This window comes from Chiloscyllium plagiosum, chromosome 20 (genome assembly GCF_004010195.1).
Source record: "Chiloscyllium plagiosum isolate BGI_BamShark_2017 chromosome 20, ASM401019v2, whole genome shotgun sequence".
NCBI lineage: Eukaryota > Metazoa > Chordata > Chondrichthyes > Orectolobiformes > Hemiscylliidae > Chiloscyllium > Chiloscyllium plagiosum.
In genome coordinates this window covers 8,093,332-8,106,813 of record NC_057729.1, presented here as the reverse complement: position 1 = coordinate 8,106,813, position 13,482 = coordinate 8,093,332, and the positions used below count along the sequence as shown (strand labels likewise).

General features: G+C 42.6%; 1 pseudogene; it reads left to right on the top strand.

Annotated features, from left to right (window-relative positions):
• LOC122559947 overlaps positions 1 to 12,029 on the top strand; it is a 25,668-nt pseudogene extending 13,639 nt beyond the window's left edge.
• The last annotated feature ends 1,453 nt before the right edge of the window (positions 12,030 to 13,482 follow it).

The following is a 13,482-nucleotide window of genomic DNA, read 5'->3' as shown; positions in this document are numbered from 1 at the left end:
TGGACACCTGCCTGATCAACCTGGACCAGGAGAAAGCCTTTGATAGGATATCACACAGGTATATGAGAGATGTTCTCTCCAAAATGGCTTTTGGGGAGGGAATCTGCAATTGGATCAGACTGCTCTACTCCAACATTGTCAGTGCAGTCTCAATCAATGGGTGGGAATCAGATAGCTTCCCAGTCAGATCTGGAGTCAGGCAGGGCTGCCCTCTCTCTCCTGCCTTGTTTGTGTCCTGCATAGACCCATTTGCCGAGCCCATCAGGAAGGATGTGAGGGGTGACTATTCCTGGCAACGGGGGCCTGCAGGTTAAGGCATCCTTGTACATGGATGGCGTCACCATTTTCTGCTCGGATCCGCTGTCCGTGTGCAGACTCATGTGCATATGTGACCAGTTCGAACGGCTTCGGGGGCCAAGGTAAACCGAGGCAAGAGCGAGGCCATGCTCTTCGGGAACTGGGCTGACCAATCCTTGATCCCCTTGACCGTCAGGGTGAAGGTGCTGGGTATTTGGTTCGGGGGAGCTGGGTCGTGCGCCAAGTCTTTGGAGGAGCGTATTAGCAAAGTGAGGCAGAAACTGGGCAGATGGACGCTACTGTCGCTCTCCATCGCGGGAAAAAACCTGGTCATCAGGTGTGAGGCACTGTCATTGCTATTATATATGGCACAGGTCTGGCCTATTCCCAGAACCCGTGCCACTGCAGTCACCCGGGCCATCTTCCAGTTTATATGGAGGTCAAAGATGGACAGGGTCCGAAAGGACTCGCTGTAAAAAGATCTGAGCAACGGGGGAAAAAATACACCCAATGCCACCCTCACCTTGATGGCCACCTTTGTGTGTGGCTGCATTAAGCTGTGCGTGGATCCCCGGTACGCAAACACCAAGTGTCACTACGTACTGAGGTTCTGCCTGTCCCCGGTGTTGTGAAGGATGGGCCTGGCCTCGCTGCCGCGGAACGCTCCAATAGTTGGACCATTCCGTATCACCTGTCCTTCGTGGAGAAATCTTTCATAGAACATTACAGTGCAGTACAGGCCCTTCGGCCCTCGATGTTGTGCTGACCTGTGAAACCAATCTGAAGTCCATCTAACCTACACTATTCCATTTTCATCCATAGGTCTATCCAATGACCATTTAGCCGCACCTTACGCTGCCCTCGAAGCGGCTGCGGGGGGGACGAGACTGTCACACACCTCCTTCTGGAATATGCCTACGCAGAAGTCTGGAGAGGAATGTAGTGGTGCTTGTCGAGGTTCGTCCCGAGCAACGCCGTGACGCGGGACTCCGTGCTCTACGGCCTGTTCCCCGGGACGCACACCGAGACGAACATCAACTGTGCCTGGAGGATCATCAACTCGGTGAAGGACGCTCTCTGGGCGGTCTGAAACCTGTTGATCTTCCAGCTGAAGGAGTTGCAGACTGGCACATTCCAAGGTCCAGGACTACGTGTTGAGGGACGCGCTGAAGCTTGGGGCTGCTGCAGCCAAGGCGTGGTGGGGAAAGACCACCGTGTAACATCTGCCTGCCTAAGGAACAGGGATTTGGGCGCTGTCATTTGGGCTCTGCTGAAATGTAATTGTACAGACCTGTAAATGTAATCGTACAGACCTGTAAATAGGAATGATTACTCTGTTTTCGATATGCAAACAAATGGAATGTTTACATATGTATGGCTTGTCCAGTTGTACAGATCAGCAAAGTATTTTATGAATAAAGTATATTTTTGAAATAAAAAAAAATTTTTTTTTGGCTTCTTGTCTGTGAGGGTAGTACATGCAACAGGAAAGAAGGTCCACAGATAACTGGATTTAATTGAATATAAAGTAATCTCCCAAGGTTTGATTTAAAGAGGTAAACCCGAACAAGAGAGCTCAAAGTCTCAGTTTGCTCCTTTGACAGCTTCCCCTTACACCTACCCCCAATCCAGAAGAAGGGTTACACCCGAAACGTTGACTTCTCCACTTCCTGATGCTGCCTGGCTTGTTGTGTTCTTCCAGTCTCCTGCTTGTCTACCTCTTGCTCCATGTGGCAGGCCTGGGCCTGTTCCAGTTCCAGTTCCCCTGGGTCAGCAGGTGTGCAGAAGCAGTGACTAGGGATGCTGTCAAGCATCTGCGAGGCAGAGAGTAATGTGGATAGCACACAGAGAGTGGTGATCACACTGCAGGTTCAGAATCTTCAGGCAGGAAGGGAATGGGTGACCACTAGGCAGAGCAAGGGAAATAGGCAGACAGTTCGGGTATCTCTTGTCGCCATTCCCCTGCAAAACCAACATACTGTTTTGGACAGTGTTGAGGGGAATGACCTCTCAATGGAAGCTGTAATTGTAAGGGGAGCAGACAGGTGTTTCTGTTGCCAGAAACAAGACTCCAGGATGGAATGCTGCCTCCCTGGCGCTACGGTAAGGAAGTCTCAAAGCAGGTATAGGATATTCTGGAGAGGGAGGGTGAACAGCCAGTTGTCATGGTACGCGTTGGTACAAATGACATTGGTTAAAAAAAGAGAAGAGGTCCTAACAGCAGAATATAGGGAGCAAGGAAGCAAGTTTGGAAATCGGATTACTCGCAGTGCAATGTGCTTGTCAGAGGAGAAATGACAGGATATATTGGAGCTGTACAAATTGGACAAAGTTACACTTCTGCATGACTGGGACTGATGTCCTGGAGGAGGGTTTGTGAGAGCAATTGAACTAATATGCCAGGGGCATGGGAACCAATGTTAGGAGTCAGAGAAGGAAGGAGCAAGGAGAAAAACAAAAGGTAGAAAAGGAAATAAAACAGTGATAGGCAGAGAAACCAAGGACAGAATTCACCCAGGACTATTCAGAAAAATATTGGGAGCAAGACAATCATTGTTGAAAATACAAGCTTAAAGGCTTTGTGTCTTAATGTGTAGAGCGTTTGCAATAAAGTGGATGAACTAATCACACAGATAGATGTAAACGGGTACAGTAATTGGGATTATGGAGATGGGGTTGCAGGGTGACCAGGGATGAGGATTGAATTTCCCAGTATTCAGTATTCAGGAAGGACAGGCAACAAGGAGAAGGTGGTGGAATGGCATTTCAGATTAAAGAGAAAAAATTAACACAACAGTGAGAAAGGATATTAGCTCTGACAATATGGAGTCTGTATGGGTAGAGTTGAAAAATACCAAGGGGCAAAAAAATTTAGTGGGTGTCTTATAGAGACCCCCAAACTACAGTGGTGATGTTGGGATTGGCATTGCACAGGAAATTAGAGATGCATGTGATAAGGGAATATTGGTGAGCATGGGTGATTTTAATCTGCACATAGACTGCACAAATGAAATTAACCACAAAGCCATAGAGGAAGAATTCCTGAAGTGAGGATGGGATGGTTTTCTTCACCAATATCTGGAGGAACCAGCTGGAGAGCAGGCCATCTTAGACTGGATACTGTCTAATGAGAAGGGAATCATTGCCAATCCCTTGGGATTGAGTGGCCATAACATGATAGAACATTTTATCAGTGTGGAGAGGGAGGTAGTTGATTTGGAGATTAGGATGCTGAATCTTAACGCAGGAAACTATGAAGATATGAGGCGTGTGTTGGCCTTGATAGATTGGGGAGAGTTACTCAAAGGGATGACAATGAATAAGCTCTGGCACACATTCAAGGAATGCATGGGGGAACTGCAACAAATGTTTATTCCTGTCCAGCACTAAAGCAAAATGTGCAACAGGACAAATCCATGGCTTACAAATGAAATTAGAGATGGTATCTGATCCAAGGAAGAAGCATACAGACCAGCCAAGAAAAATAATAGATCAGAGGAATGAGATCAGTTTAGAATTCAGTAAAGAAGGACCAAGAGATTGATTGAGAAGGGCAAAATTCAGTGTGAAAGTAAATTTGCAGGGAACATGAAGACTGACACTAAGAGCTTCTATAGATATGTGAAGAGAAAGAGATTGGTGAAGTCAAATCTAGGTCCCTTACAGACTGAAATGGGGAATGTATAATAGGGGACAGAGAAATGGCTGAGTAACTGAATACATACTTTGATTCTGTCTTCACAAAAGAGGAGACAAATCAGGTGCCAGAAATGTTGGAGAAAGCAAGTGAGAGGGAAGGACTGAGAGAGATCAATATTAGTAGAAAAATGGTGATGGGAAAATTGATTGGATTGAAGGTGGATAAATTTCCAGGTCCTGATAGTCTACATCCCGGAGTACTTAAGGGAGTGGCTCTAGAAATCATGGACACATTGGTAATCATCTTCCAGGATTCTGTAGATTCTGGCCGTTTGGAGAGTAGCAATTGTGTTAATCATGTTATTGTGGAGGGGTAAATAGGAACTACAACCGCTCACCTCACAACATTGTCACATGATGTACCCTAATACTTGCGAATTTTGTTTGCTCCTGATCATACTTGTAACATTAGCTGTTCTGCATGGGGACCACACGATTTTGGATACAAATTCACTCATGTATGATTACACACATAACATCGTTTCTTCCATCATTTCAGATTTGTCACTATTTGACAAAACTCTTTACACTGTCATTGTTGGGGTTTTAATTTACATTCTTTTGCTTGATAGACTCCAATTATGGCATGTTATGGACCAGGCCGGACACTTTCAACACTTTTGAAAAAAACTAGCCTGGATCCTAACTTGGCTGGTTTTTTTAGCAGGTGTGATGTGGACACCATCATCTTGCTTAAGGAGCAGCATAATCACAGGCATCTTCTCAGAGATAGATGCTCCGACCATGCTCTTGGTCAGGCTGGTCCTGAGAATAGCCCACTATTGTTTCTAAACAATGAAATATAGTCCCTTCCTGAAGTGAAGATTTTTATTGAAGAACAATAACTCCCACATGGAATGCTAACACATTATACATTGTAATGGCTCTTTACTGATGTCACTGTGCATCTACATTCCTGTATCCATCCTGTCATGGTGCATATGTGTGGTGTCCATCCCTTTCATACTCACATGGTGATGTTGATGCTACTGTACAGATGTCCAGCACAAATATCCCTAATCGTTGAATTGCTTGTTAAATTAAGAATAACATGAAAATTCTCACTGCACTTATTGGGGCTCATCTTTTCACAGAGGAACCTCAATTATCCCAACGAGATGGGCGGGCACTGTTACATTCAGATAATTGATTATTCAGATAATTGATTTTAGCTTAAACAGGGGAAGCCATGCTGATCTAATGCTGTGCTTTACCGGAGAATTTGTTTGAATCTATAATTTTAATGAGTCTGTCATCTAAACAAATTAATCTTTGCAGTCTGCAAATTATAGGTTCAAATGAGAAAAAACTAAACTCTTAGCATGAAATCCCAGCATTAAACAAGGTCCCAAACAGCTTCTACGATCCGAAGATCATTTACAGTATCAGTTTCTGGAAACTCAGTCTCACAATAGAAAGACAGAAGCCCCGCCGCACGCATGCGTTTGTGTTCTCAGCCTTTACATTTCTTTTGATCTCTGATCCACTGACACAACTCCCTGAATTGCTTGCTGTGACAACACTGTGCTGTTAAGAGATGTGTTCTGTCCTATTTCTCTTGGAGAGGATGCTGCCACATTGGTGCTGAAATGTCTCCCTCAGACAGACAGTTTGGAAACAAGTTTGGTTTTCTCCACTAGTGTTTCTTTTTGAAGTAACAAAATGAATCATGAATGGGAGGGGTCTGTCTCACACAGAGATCCAGAGGGTTTTGGTTTTGCTTTCAGATATTCGGCAGTTTTTACTGGTTGCCAGAACTAAAAGCTTGAGTTCTCTGCAGGTACATTGAAGTCTTAGACAGAGAGGATTCCTCTTAAAAATTACCAGAGGCAGATTGTTTGTTCAGTGTTTCTTTTTCATGAACTGAATAGAGACAGTCCATGAGGATAATAACCGTGTTGCTGAATTGCCTTTGCCAAGGGCATGTTTATGGGATGCAGCTTATCTTGGAATAACCTATCATTAGTGATTAGATACTGCGTTATATTGTTAAGTAATTTTCTCGAGTAAAGTAATGCAAATTCTTCTTTTTGTTGTATTTAAACCCGAGTGATAAGATTAAGCGTGTTTTGATTAAAGCTTAGTGGTCAACCAATCAAATCAAATCTGGAACACACATCTGTTGCTTTTCAACAAAGAAAATGGGTGAAGGCTGACACACAATATAGTATGGGGGGACAGCTCTGGTCCATAACAATTACATACAGTTCCATTACCCATTACCAATCCAGAAAAAGCTTAGTTCTGTCCCTCCCAATCAATATGTCCTCTGGGAGTCTCATTGCCATTCTGTGTTCCGAAGGGATTAAACCAATTGGCAGTGTTTTGTAACCTCATGAGTTTTGTGAACAGAACATCTGCCCACAAGATCCTGTTCATCTTGTGAATGGATCTTCCTGTTCGTGAGATGGGCCTTGCCAGGGAGCTCATTAGGTTTTAGTTCATTCTTTCCAACATCCCAGAACACTGGGGATTGTCAGGTATATGGAAATTCTGTTTTATTCCCCATTAATTTACCAATCTATTTTACTTTCTGGTGAAATGGTCTCCCAGATCAGAATCCATCTGAGTTGGAAATGTCCAACAAGGAATCAAAAATTAGCTTACATCCTTGTGATTGTTGTTACAGTGCAATCCCATGGCTTCAACACTCTACTCATCAGGTACCATAATCCATTAGAATGAAACAGTACGTTTCCACCTCAGCAGGGGAGGCACAGGCTCTCTTAATGGTTGCTCAGGTCCACTTGATCTGAGTTGATGGAGTACTTTAATCCCTTCCTGGGATGTATTGCCCACAGGGTATATATTGTTGGCAGTATTTAACCACCTCACTTCTGACTGTCAGTCACCACCAGTCTTGATGTATGCTAGTGATCATAACAATCTTCCCATGGTAATCATCCGATGATGGAGTTGGATCAGCTTTTTCCTCATGCATTCTGGGATATTACTTTGCTGTAGTGGTTTTAGAGTTGTTGCAAAATAAGGTATTGCATTTTGGCAACAGGTTAAGAGTTCCAGAACCTTCATTACACCCCCTTTTATTTGTTGGGCATGATGGAATACATCCCATTGGCTTGGATGAGTACAGCTCCAACAACAACTAACTTATCAAATCTTTTTCTGTTCCAACTTTGTAGCTAAATATTTGATTCCTAGGTGCCTTTATACCTCAGATGGAGCCGTGTGTGTTGATTTTATACACTTTTTACTGTACTCCAGTATTTATGTGCTTGAGCACTCGTGATAATAAAATCTAAATTAACATTAATTAGTCTCTTCACTAATTAGCACACAATAGTTTAGCCACTTTACTTCATGATTGATGTCTTGTGTTTCCCATAGGATAGTCAAATCTCAGATTGCAACAGTTCTCACTAACACTCATATGGAGTTTATATACTGAGATTGAGCCTGTTGGTCTGAATGACTGTATCTGTGCTTGAATACGATGAACTGTGGAACACCAAACCAGCACTGTCTTTACTTAATCTGCATTTGATTGTGAGATGATGTGCACATATTGACTGAGCTAATGCCAATAATTCTCTGAAACAGAATGAAACAAATAATTACATGATAATAATTACCTCAACTTTTCAGAGTTTCAGGCAGTGTTTGATATGTTTGATGCTGATGGTGGTGATGACATCAGCAGTGAACAGTTGGTTGAAATGATGAAAATCCTGCTCAGAACCCCACCAGAAAAGAGATCAATGCCATCATTGAAGAAAAGGATAAGGAGAATAAGAAAGCATTTTCTTAATAATATTTAGCAATTTCAATTCATTCAAACATGATTTTGTTCTCAAATGTTCATGGTTAACAGTTGATTGATCTTATATTTCAGTGTGCTCTTAACTTAGGAAGTGGCACCACTGACTTTGAAGAGCTCTTGATGATAATGACAAGAAGGATGAAAGAGGAGGTGAAAGGATTCTTCAAAGAACATTTGGTAGAAGTATTTCGAATTTTTGATAAGTGAGTTTGCCGTTCGACTAGTTTGGTGGCACTATGGCCATGCAGAAATTCAATAGTTTCATGGATGTACATGTTGTAAAATGAAAGACTTTGTTCAAAGATCAGCAAAACAAACAGAAAAGCACAACCACATGAATCTAAAGATAGGGAAGGGAGCCGGCTAGCTCAGTTGCCTGGATAGCTGGTTTCAATGCAGAGTGACACCAACAGTGTAGGTTTAATTCCTACTCCAGCTGAGGTTACTATGAAAGACATTCCCTCTCAACCCTCAACTGAGACATGGTGACCCTCAGGTTAAACTCACCAACAGTCATCTCTGTCCTATGAGAAAGCAGCCCGATGATCTGGTGAGACTGTAGTGAATTTACTTGTAAATTACTGTCACTAAACTATTTTAGTAATGGAGTACATTTATTAAACAAACAAAATATATCAGAAGCTTGTAATCTGAAATAATAATACAAAATCTCAGCAGAGATCACAATCAATAGAGAGGGAAAATCAGAGTATGAATTCCTAGTTGAATACAACTTCTTCTGAACAGAAGTGAGGTAGAAATATAGAAACATCAGGTGTTGGAAACATTGCTAGCAGAACCAGTAATTACCAAACATATATTGAACCTTGGTTCATGCACGTTGTATGTCACATGCAATACCTGTCATCATTTTATATAAAGGATATTGAGGCTCCCGATACCAGAAATTCTTGGGTAAACACATCAGGAAATGATTAACGGTTGAGTCTATTTTCTCTTCAACAAAGAAGACGAAGGGATGATCCATAGATGTACGTAAAATTAAAAGAAGTTGTGATAGTATAGATAGATGACATATTTTTAGTTGAGAGAGGTGATGGCGTAGTTTGGAAATGTCACTGGATCAGTTAGCCATTGGCCACACGAATGCTTCAACAACAAAGGTTCAAATCTCATCCTGTCAGCTGGTGAAATATAAAACTCAATTTATAAATCTGGGACATGAAACGAATGTCAGTGGAGACTGTGACAGCTGTAATTGATTGTGATGACAACTGACCTTGTTCACTGGTGTCCTTTAAAGAAACAATGTGCCTTCCTTACCTCTCTGGACAAAATGTGATCCCAGACCAACATAACTGTACCTAAATCTTAACCGTACTGTCAAAAAACTTTGCTACTTGATGTGCTGAATGCTTTTTATGCTGCCCCAAAGAGCCCCAGACACACGAGCTCCCTCTGTTACTGCTACAGATTTCCGATCAGTCTTTTTGACCAAGTAAAGTTATTGCCTGAGACGGAGACCTGCCGTGCAATAATAACCTGTGCAGATCAGTGTTCGCTGGTGGAAGTATTCACTGACATCTTCAACCTCTCCTTGCTACAATCTGAGGTCCCCACCTGCTTCAAGAGGGTCACCATCATCCCAGTACCAAAGTAATCGCATGCAGTGTGGGTTTAATGATTACCATCCAGTAGCTCTGACCTCCATAATCATGAAGTGCTTCAAGAGGTTAGTCGTGGCCCATATCAACTCTAGCCTCCCAGCCTGAATCGATCCCCTGTCTACCAATGAAATAAGACCACATAGGACACAATTTCCCTACCCTACGCTTATCCCCGGAACATCTGGACAATAAAAGCATCTATATCAGGCTCCTATGCATTGAATCCAGCTCCGCGTTCAACATCATAATCCCTACCAGATTAATTTCAAAACTCCTCAACCTCGGTCTCAGCTCCACCCTTTGCAACTGGATTTTTTGCTTCCTGACCCAAAGACCGCAGTCAGTGAGGATAGACAACAGCACCTTCTCCACAATAATCCTCAACACTGACAGTCCTCAAGGATGTGTTCTTAGACTCGCTGTACACCTAGGACTGTGCAGCCAAATTTTATATAGATGCCCTCTCCAAGTTGGCTGATGATACCACCTTTGTAGGCTGGATATCAAATAATAATGAATCAGAATACAGGAAGGATATAGATTGCTTGCTGTTGTGGTGCAATGCTAACAATCTCTCTCTCAACGTCAGCAAAAGAAAAGAACTGATCATTGACTTCAGGAAGAAGGGAGGAGGACACGCCCCTATCTACATTAATGGAGCTGAGGTGGAGAGGGTTGGAAGCATGACGTTCCTTGGAGTGATGATACTATCCTGGGCCTCCCACTAGATGTGATGATCAAGAAGGCACAACAATACCTTCTTCCTCAAGAGGCTAAGGAAATTCAGCATGTTGATAAGGACCCTCACTAATGTTTTCAAATGCATTATAGAAAACATTGTATGTGGGTGTATGATGGTTTGGTACACAGCTGCTCTATCTAGGACTGTAGGAAACTACAGAAGGTTGCATGCACAGTCCAGATCATCACGGAAGCCAATCTCAATTCAATGGACTTAATTTACACATCTCATTGCCACAGAAAGGCTGCCAACATCATCAAAGACTATTTCCACCCTGGTAATACTCTCCTAATGCCTCTTCCATCAGGCAGACGATGCAGAAGCTTTGCATACGCACCAACAGGTTCAAGAACAGCATCTTCCCTGGTGTTATTAGACTACTGAATGGACCTCTCTAACTCAAAATCTAATGTTGACTTTGCTTTTGTGCACCTCCTGTGCAGTCGTCACCTTGAATACCTTGGTCTGTCTAAGCACCCTACAATCTGTAACATTCTCGTTTGCTATGATCTGCCTCTATTGATCGCAAGACAAAACTTTTCACTGTACTTAGGGACATGTGAAAATAATAAGTCAATTCCAATCAAATCAAATCAAACTAAACCTAATGGCTGAACAAGCAACTCCATTCAAGATCAATTAGGCTTTGGCAACAATGCTGTCCCTGTCAGTAATACTCGTATCCATGTAAAAAGGTTATGGAGAACATAACGAGAGACTATAAGTATAAGTTATTCAGAAATGCTTTCATGACCAAAATTTTGGAATAACAGAGAAAATAAAGATTACAATAGCAATTAAAGGGAAACTAGATAAAATTGAAAGGAACAAGGGCTTACAATGACAGATTATTTTTAGTTGCTTTCAGAGTAGAGGACACACTATTCAATCCAGGTCATAAATAATTTCAGACATTCTTGCAAGTATAGCATTCTTGGATGGAAATTTGAACCTAGAGTGTCTGAAGCTCTTTCCTGGGATGTTCATACATTATATTTAGATCTGTTGTACAGCCGTGATTAAAATGGATTACTATGATTAGATATATAATGTAAGAGGAATGGCTGGATGAAAGTGAAATTAGATGGATCTGACCTTTTCTTGTGTGGAAACATCTATTTTGGTGAGCCAGATAACATTACTGGATTGGTGACTTTTCTTGTTGACTCCAGGAATGCAGATAGGTTCATCGATTATGATGAGCTAATGTATATGATCCATTATGGTGGGGAGCATTTTGGAGATGAGGAAGTTGATGAATTCATGAGAGAGTGGGACAAGAACAATGATGGCAAACTTGACTTGGATGGTATGTAGAAATAATATAATGAATTCAATTCATTGGTGATGCTACATAGGTTTACGATAGAGTAGTTAAAACATGTATGTTTTCAATCAAATATCTTCTTCACTTTACAGAATGGATGGAGATGATAGAGCATTCCTCAGCACTTCATTACTAAAGAATTATCTCGCACAGCTCTCATACAGAATCTGTTGTCCTATTATCCGAATGCTCAGTCCTACTTCCCAGATCACCAAGCATAAATGATTCAATGGTTTAATGAATTGTATGTTGTTGCCACCCTCTTCTACAGCCAATTGATCAGACATCTGTAGTACGCAAGATGGTTGCAAAGAAAGCAAATCTGTTGGACTGGACTTGAGCTGCACTTGAAGCATAAAGAATCATAGCTGCTACGGTTCTCTCTGAGTAGGTAGAACGAACCCCCTATGCATGAAACTCTTAATGATTTTGCTAGCAGCGTAGAATACGACACAACTCATTCAAACCCTTTCTGAATAAAGGTAATGTCATCTTTTCCAGCAAATTGTTGTTGCATTTCATTTAGTGAGTGATATGTATTCTCTGGATTTTTATTCTCTGGATTTTAATGCTCGATTTTCTGCAGGTGACAACGTTCAATTACATCCTTCAAAAGAGGTTTCGATCTTGGTACCAGAACTGTTTACATTTATATGGTACATCTTTCTTAACAGGGGAAAGGCTGGAAGAACACAGCAAGCCAGGCAGCATCAGGAGGTGGAGAAGTTGACGTTTCGGGTGTAACCCTTCTGCAGCACCGGGGGGAGACTGTAGGGGGAGCTGCAGATAAAGGAGGTGGAGGGGACAGCATGGTGAAGTGGAGACAGATGAAGATAGGTAAAGGGTGTGGCCTGGTTGGTCAATGGGAGGAATGAATCTGGTTGGTGACAGGGAGGAATGGAAGGGAGGGGGAAGAGCTGGGAAGGAGGTTATTTGAAATTGGAGAACTCAAGTGTTGACTCCTCCGGGCTGTAGGCTGCCAAGGCAGTGTGCTTCATTAAAGCAATAGAGGAAGTCAAGGATGATCATGTCAGAAAGGGAATGGGAAGGGAGTTAAAATGGGGAGTGACTGGGAGTTCTGGATGGCCCCTACGGGCCCGGCTACAATGCTTAGTGAATCGTTCCCTAAGTTTATGCTTGGTCTCCCCGATGTCGAGAAGACCACATCAGGAGCACCTGATGCAGTAAAGTATGTTGGAGGAGAGGCAGGTGAACCTCTGTCTCAGCTGGAAGGACTGTATGGGCCCCTGGATGGACGTGAGGTGGGGTGGTGTACCGGCAGGTTTTGCAGGAAAGGTTACCGCAAGTTTGGGGGTATCTATGCATAGGGTGGCACAAACCAAAGATTGTCGAAGGGAATGATCCTTGCGGAAGGCAGAGAGGGGTGGGGAGGGGTAGATGTTCTTGGTGGTGGGGTATAATTGGAGTTGTCGGAACTGTTTAAGGATGATGCGTTGGATGCGATAAACTTTCATGACCGCAAGATGTCTCAATGGGTGTAACAGCCAGCAAAGTATTTTCAGGAAACACAATCACCAACCTCTATGCCGCAAATTCCGTATAACTAGATAATCTGTTCTTGCGATAATATCCCAGAATCCACAGCTGTCACCCAAAAGACAAAGTGTATGAGAGTGCAACATTCCATCCATATTACACTGGCCTTTTGTTAGCAGGTCTTAATGTCAGACTGAAGCCATAACCTGATATTCACTGGACAAGCGTGCTTCCAACTGAATTGTAGCTTGATCTATCACACAACAAGCTGCTATTTGTGAAAGCTTGCACAAATGATCGTTATGAATAATTGTGCAATTATGTGTAACCATAGAATCCCTATGATGTGCAAGCAGGCTATTCATCCCATTGATTCTGGATCAGTGGTGCTGGAAGAGCACAGCAATTCAGGCAGCATCCGAGGACAGGCAAAATCGACGTTTCGGGCAAAAGCCCTTCATCAGGATTGAATCTATGATGAAGGGCTTTTGCCCGAAACGTCGATTTTGCC